Below are 7,273 nucleotides of genomic sequence, written 5' to 3' on the forward strand. Positions count from 1 at the left end.
GCATGGTCGCGAGCAATGGTGTGGGACCTCAAGGCCTGTAAGGAGCCAGCTTTGTAGAGGTAGCAAGAGGCTGCATGTTGGAATATGGAGGTAGCTGAGTGGCACCGCAAAAAACAATGTGAAGGATCTCTAAGGCACCGCTCTCTCTGTACATGCCCCTTGATTTGTGCTATTGTTTCCTTCTACCCATCACCACTGCTACTAAAGCTTATTTGACATGGCCACGAAAATCCCTATCTCCACTTGGTTAGGCTTGGTCTCGCACTATCTTCACCCCCCCTCCTCCTCTATCCCGCGCGGGCACTAAAAGGTAAAGATGGTTCCAAGCTGAGATGATCTCTCTCTCTCTCTCTCTCTCTCTCTCTCTCTCTCTCTCATTAAAATACCCCTTCTGTATTGCACAGGTATGGATCAAGGGCCCTCTTTCACAGTTTTAAAATTACCTCAGCTATGAACACTTCCTTTGGAAAAGGAGAGAACAAAAATTACAAAAATCTCTCAAAATCTAGTTTACGCCAACACTAGGCACCAAATCTAATGATCTATGCTTGGGCCTTTACAGATTGCTTCTCCTTGGACTTCTGGATCTTCAGAACCTTCTTCACAATCTTCTGCTCTACGACCAGAAAAGCCCGGATAATTCTCTCACGGACGGCACTTCCTGACAAAGCACCACCGAATGCATGATTGACCATCTTCTTCCTTTTACTCAAACGAGTGTTTTGATATTCCTGTGCGTGCTTCTTTGCATATTGAAACACAAGCTGTGACGGCGGTCTGGTTGGACTTGGTCGCATAACTGTGACGGCGGCGGTACGTGAGGTCGCATAGCTGTGACGGCGGCGGTACGTAAGGCGCTGCACCATGGCTGCCTCTGCCACTGGAAATCTCTCTCTCTCTCTCTCTAAAAGTCTCAGAAAGAGTGCGCGCCGGCGCGCGCTCTTTCAGAGAGGTTTTCTTTATTTATAGAAAGCTAAGCTCTACGCGTTGTTTGTTGAAGAGTTGCACCCTCCTGTGCTTCCTCGCACTTCTCCAAGTTGAAGTTCCAACCTCTTGTGCCAACAGCAACTTTCTTGTACTTCCTTGTGCAAACAAGGGCAATGACAAACCCAGCTAATGCAAAATGAATGAGATCCGACAATTGCGGCCGTGAAATACTCTGCTCAATAGGGAGGTTCCAATACACGGAAAACCTGCAAGATCTTCTCTCTCTCTCTCTCTCTTTCAATTTTACCTTGTTGGGTGTTTTGTTCGCGCTTGCGGCTGAGAGGAATGGGCGAGGAGCTCTCTAAAAATAAACTCGCTGAAAGAACGCGCGCCGGCGCCGACTCTTTCTCAGACTTTTATAGAGAGATACATCGGCTCTTCTGAGGCGGCGAAGATGCCTTCTCGCAAGAAAGAAGCTTGCGAAGAATTAGCAAAGACAGAAATGGCTGATTTCTCATTGGATCCGCAAGCGGACGAACAACACTCTTAGGTACATTGCTAAGAGGAGGCATTGGCGCAGAACAAGGCTTGGTCTGTAAAAATTAACTTTTGATGGCAAAACACAAGCTGTCAAGTATGAGTAGGAGAATGAGTAGCTATACCTGGGGATGCTATTCTGTTCTTGTTTGTAACTTTGTACTCTTTGCCGGCTTCTTGCCGATGACACTTGACAAGTCGAGTGACTTTTAGTATTCACCTCGTTTCAATTTTGCTGTCCGAAGGCATTTGAAGGGTTAAAAGGTGGTTTTATTTTCAATATTTAAGAGAGAGAGAGAGAGAGAGAGAGAGAGAGAGAGAGAGAGAGAGAGAGAGAGAGAGAGAGAGAGAGAGAGAGAGAGAGAGAGAGAGAGAGAGAGAGAGAGAGAGAGCTCTAGGACTATGAAAACTCAAAATCAAAACGAGGACCAAAAATTCTCTGAAAGAGGCATTTAAGAGAGAGAGAGAGAGAGAGAGAGAGAGAGAGAGAGAGAGAGGACTATGAAAACTCAAAATCAAAACGAGGACTGAAATTCTCTGAAAGAGGGCATTGAGAGAGAGAGAGAGAGAGAGAGAGAGAGAGAGAGAGAGAGAGAGAGAGAGAGAGAGAGAGAGAGAGAGAGAGAGAGAGAGAGAAAGAGAGAGCCTCTCATGACAGACAATGTCAGCCCGTGACTCGAGAGAGATAATAGACAGGTTGCATTGATGAAGAGGCGTGTGGGTAAGTAATGGACAGTAAGTAGTACTCGTCCATCGAGAAAACTTGTCCTATGGTCCTCGACCTAGTGTCAGGATTTGAACTTTGAGGGACTCCCCATTCTTTCAAAAGAAGCCTCAGAGTCCTCTCTCTCTCTCTCTCTCTCTCTCTCTCTCTTAAATGCCTCTTTTACACATGTGTAATAGCACGGGTATGCTCATTGCCAATGGTGTATCTTTGTGGAGTGGAACCAATGGATTTACATGTAGGAGACATAATGGGGATAGTGTGATTGACTATATGCTACTCTCTGAAGCCATCATGTATCGCATAAAGAGTTTTATGTTTGGTCAATGGACCCCGGAATCCGACCATCGCACCTTATGTATTGACCTTTCATGTGGAGAAGCAACTAAGCATGATAATCTCAGCCAAAGGAAAGAGAAGTTATCACTATGTATGGATTTCAAACGGGCACCAATGTACATTGAAATGGTTCAGCAAAAATTATGGATGACAAAGCTTCAATGTGATGCACCATTGGAAACTAAATGGGAAGCTTTCAAGAAAGCTATTTGTTCTTGTGCGGAAGAATGCTTTGCCATAAAGCATCTCCATGGTATCAACAAAGATAGATCACGCAAAAGGTGGTTTGATAAAGAATGTCAAGTTGCTCGAAAGTCCTTGATAAAGCTTGATGCAACTATGGACGAAGACAACTATCAAAGTCATTTGCATACATACAAGGCATTGATTCAAAAGAAGAGAAGAAGATGGAAAGTAAAGCAACAAGAATTTCAAGTCCAAGAAAAGGCACATGCATGTGGAAGATTTTGGAGAAACTTGAGAGGCAAGCGGGTTGAGAATTTTGGTAACTTGAGTCTAGTGGATATGTACACACATTGTAGGCAATTATATGAGCAAGCAAATACTGAAAAAATGCCATTTTATGGTTCACTCCCATGTATACCGTCTTTTTTTACTATTAAGGATGTATGCGGTGGGCTTGAAAAGTTGGCCACTCGCAAAGCGGGAGATCTTCAAGGTATCAAGCCGGAGATGATCAAATGGACGGGAGATTTTACCCACGAGTGGATGTGTGATATGTTCAACCTTGCACTTCAACATGGTATGCCTTATGATTGGAGTACTAATTGGGTTAAGCCTTTGCATAAAGGAGGGGATGTAAAGAATGTAAGCAACTACCGGACTATAATGATTGGGTCTCTTATGGCAAAGTTGTTTGGGTGCATAATGGAGATGAAATTGAGTGATTGGGCTGAAGAGAATGACAAGCGTGCAAAGGGACAAGCGGGTTTTCGTCGATGCCATAGCACCATTGATCGTCTTGTCACTCTTCGTGTTCTCATGGAGGAAAGTCGGTTGAAAGGCAAGCGATTGTATTGTTGTTTTGTGGAAGCCTTTGATATGATTCCACGTAACAATTTGTGGAGAATGATGGAAGAACTCCAAGTGCCAAGTGAGTTTTTGCTTGCGGTTTCTCGAATCTATGAGAAGGTGATTTGTCAATTGCGCATGGGAAGAGAAATTTCAGAAATTTTTGTAAGCACTATTGGGGTTAAACAAGGATGTCCATTGTCACCAACTCTCTTTAGTCTATGCATCGATCAATTGGAACAAATGGTACTTGACTTTATGCAAGAAGAAGGCATTGAAGAGGTCACTATTTGCAATGCGGTAATCATGCTTTTGTTGTATGCGGATGATGTAGTGCTTCTAGCACACACTTTAGAAGATGCACAAAAGCTTATGGTTGTCCTTGAGAACTTTTGCTTGCATAGTGGGCTGATTGTAAATGAATCCAAAACAAAGGTTATGCTTGTGAAAACCAACCATAAGGAGAAGCCATGCATTGTGTACAACAACGAGACACTTGAAGTTGTTGAGAGCTTTAAGTACCTTGGCCTTGAGGTTCCATCCAATCACAAGTGGCATGAATGTGCTATGCGTCGTTTGGAAGCGGGAAAGAGAGCATATTATGCATTTGAGAACATGTGTAATGCGGGAAACATCAAGTGTTGGGTTCTCAAGAAGTATCTTTTTGATGCATTGGTGACACCGGTTCTTCTTTATGGAGTTGAAGTGTGGGGCGGGAGCATCTCAAAGTCTACTTGGAAAGAGTTTGAGAATGTCCAAAAGCGTTTTCTTACAAAATTTCTCCAAGTTAAGACACAAACACCATATATGCTCCTACTTCTTGAGTCGGGATCTCTTCCAATTGAGGTTATGGGCATGGAAAGGGTTGTGGAGTACATGATAAAGATGCGTCAAAACCCCTCACATCGACTTCCTACAATTGCATGGGAAGCAAGCAAAAAAGTTCAAAAGACATATAAAAGCAAGATCTTGAGCACGGGATGGATGCAAGACATACAGAAGTGGTTTGGGAGATGGGATGCATTACACTTGCTACATGATGCTTCAATTGACTCTCAAGTGAATGAAGCTTTTCTACAACGCCAATGTATTACGACTTGGGAGAAATCCAGTGGGTCACGCTTCGTACATTACACCACCTATATTGCCCCCAACTACAAAACCATGTTCTTCGCTGAGAGAGGAAACCGTACTCACACTTACATGCTTGAGCCTATTCCCTTGTCCGCGATACGCACTATCGCAACAATTCGTCTTAGCTCCCATTTCCTTCGATGCGAGATAGGGCGTTGGGAAAATGGAGAAGAGTCAAATCGATTGTGCACATTATGCTCACTGCAAGTTCGAGAGTCTGAGTACCACACACTACTAGAGTGCTCAGCTTTTGATCACATCCGAGCTTGCTTCTCTCACATTCTCAGCCATAACTTAGACATACACACTTTCCTCTCCCAGCGAAAGTGTGGGCTTTCCATTGCGACTCTCATCACTACAATTTTGGAGCATCGAGAGTCACTCATCAGCCATACACATACTACATCACATGTAACTTTGGTCCCATAGGTCATATTTGACCTCCGAGGACAATAATAAAATCTATCTATCAATCTATCTATCTATCTATCTCTCTCTCTCTCTCTCTCTCTCTCAAAACTCTCTCTCTATAAAAAATAACCTCTCTAAAAGAGTGCACACAAGCATGAACTTTTTTTGCCCTTTTTAAAAGAGAGTGCACAGGCGCGAACTTTTTCTGAGAGTTTTGACACACACACACAGATATATATATATATATATATATATATATATATATATATATAGAGAGAGAGAGAGAGAGAGAGAGAGAGAGAGAGAGAGAGAGAGAGAGAGAGAGAGAGAGAGACTTCTTCTATGTTCTAGCCAAGTCCCTTCTTCCATGCAGTTCCTTTGCAATCAGCTCCGCACCATCTTATTTTTCATGTCAGTTGCAGTACCCCCATGATCTTCATCACCTCCCCCGCCCTTGCCCAAGAAGCCTTCGTAGAGAAGGGTCTCCTCTTTATAGCTTGCCCTAAAAACTAACTCCAAAAGCTCTCACAAAGAGTCTGCGCTAGCATCGCCTCATTTGGAGATCTTTGCGAACACTAGCTGTGCTTTTCTTTATATGTTGTAGCTCGTCCAAGGTTATTTTTCCCGCTATGTAGGCAGCTCATACACCTCTCGGCTCCTTGCACTCCGTGCTTTCCCTAGCATGCTACTTGTCTCTCTTTCCTCCATGCAGATGATGCTCTATCTCCCACAACCTACAGATGTGCTCTTAAGGTTTTTCTTTAGATTTAGTGAAAATGAGTACGACGATTGACCTTCTTACCTCAGCTAGTGTGCCTCCAACATCCAACATGCTTCTATGAATAGGGAGTCCCAATGTTCGGAATCAATTTCACAAATGTACAAAATTCCCTTTAGGGTGAACTGAAAGAGGAATGTTTTTAAAATAATCGGCACAATTTGACTCTATTTTTAAAAAATTCTAAAGTAGATTTTCTCCTTCTTCACTTCCCTTCAATTGTCTGTTGTTTTGAGTTTTCAATCGATTTAAGTCTAAGCTGAGGCATACTTTTCCCTAACACTTATAGGGACCCTCATATTTGCCTTTCCTAGCCAACACTGTCATGTCAAAGTTGTTGGTTGTAGTCGCCAACAATCGAGCCACCCTTTGGAGGGAGGTACCCTACGGGGTGCTGAGGCAGGTGCGCACTGGGATCTCAACAATATTTTCGGATTTTGCAAAATAGGGCACCGTCTAATAGGGGTGGGACAACTCTACAAGGTAGTGGAGATGCTCCAGCATGAGGACAATAGACAAGTTAAAAGAAGCCAGAGGAGCGGATTCAAGTTGCTGCATATACTGGGGTCACGATCTTGTAAGAGTCTCCTCCAAAGATGGTAGATTATCCTATGGTCAAGAAGGTAGAGATGTTGATGATTATGAATTTGTTGATCAAATTACCGTGGATGTTGTGGCATCCAACTCATTGAACCTATTGATTGCAAATTGTGTTTGCGTCGCTATTGGTGGAGGGTCTCTTCGTTCACTTTTGCCCTTTATCAAACCTTCGTGTGGAATTCACATTAAATGTGGCGCTCTTTCATTTATTCAAGCTGAGCCATTGACAACTACGTGTGTTGGTAGATGGAATGATGTGGCAGTTACCTTACATAAGGGTAGTTTATTTTTAAATTAATCAAAGCATAATTGAGAGAGAGAGAGAGGGAGGGAGGGAAGGAGAGAGGGGTAGAAGATGAAAAGTTTAAATGTTATAAGAAAGATCTTAAGAGAGCTAAAAAATGTAGCCAACATTGTGAAACTTTGCACCGTCATCTCCAAATTAGAACATTCTATATTGGGTATATAGGAAACAATTTCTTTTCCTATGTCCACTTAGACTCCACCAAAACTACTTCTTGTGTAACTTCCCTAGACTAGGTATTTCTTGACAACAATTTTTTTTTTAAAAACAAGCCTCTCTCCCTACAAGCACTTGCCATAATACTATGTATTGAGAACCCTCCCCCCCCCCCCCCCCCCCCCCAACAATAGAGTGCACGCGCACGCACGCACACACACACACACACATAGAGTCACACTTGCCCAAGCATCTACCATGAATTGACTATCTATGCCCATGAGTTGTGCTATGGAGGAGGGAGCATAACCTCGGATAATCAAAGAGTTAA

The 7,273-nt window shown here is 43.1% G+C and overlaps 1 pseudogene; it reads right to left on the bottom strand.

Annotated features, from left to right (window-relative positions):
* Positions 1-542: 542 nt before the first annotated feature.
* LOC147432256 (large ribosomal subunit protein eL34 pseudogene) lies at positions 543-866 on the bottom strand (annotated as a pseudogene).
* Between the last annotated feature and the right edge of the window lie 6,407 nt (positions 867-7,273).

Source organism: Adiantum capillus-veneris, chromosome 20 (genome assembly GCF_014529385.1).
Source record: "Adiantum capillus-veneris isolate H3 chromosome 20, ASM1452938v2, whole genome shotgun sequence".
NCBI lineage: Eukaryota > Viridiplantae > Streptophyta > Polypodiopsida > Polypodiales > Pteridaceae > Adiantum > Adiantum capillus-veneris.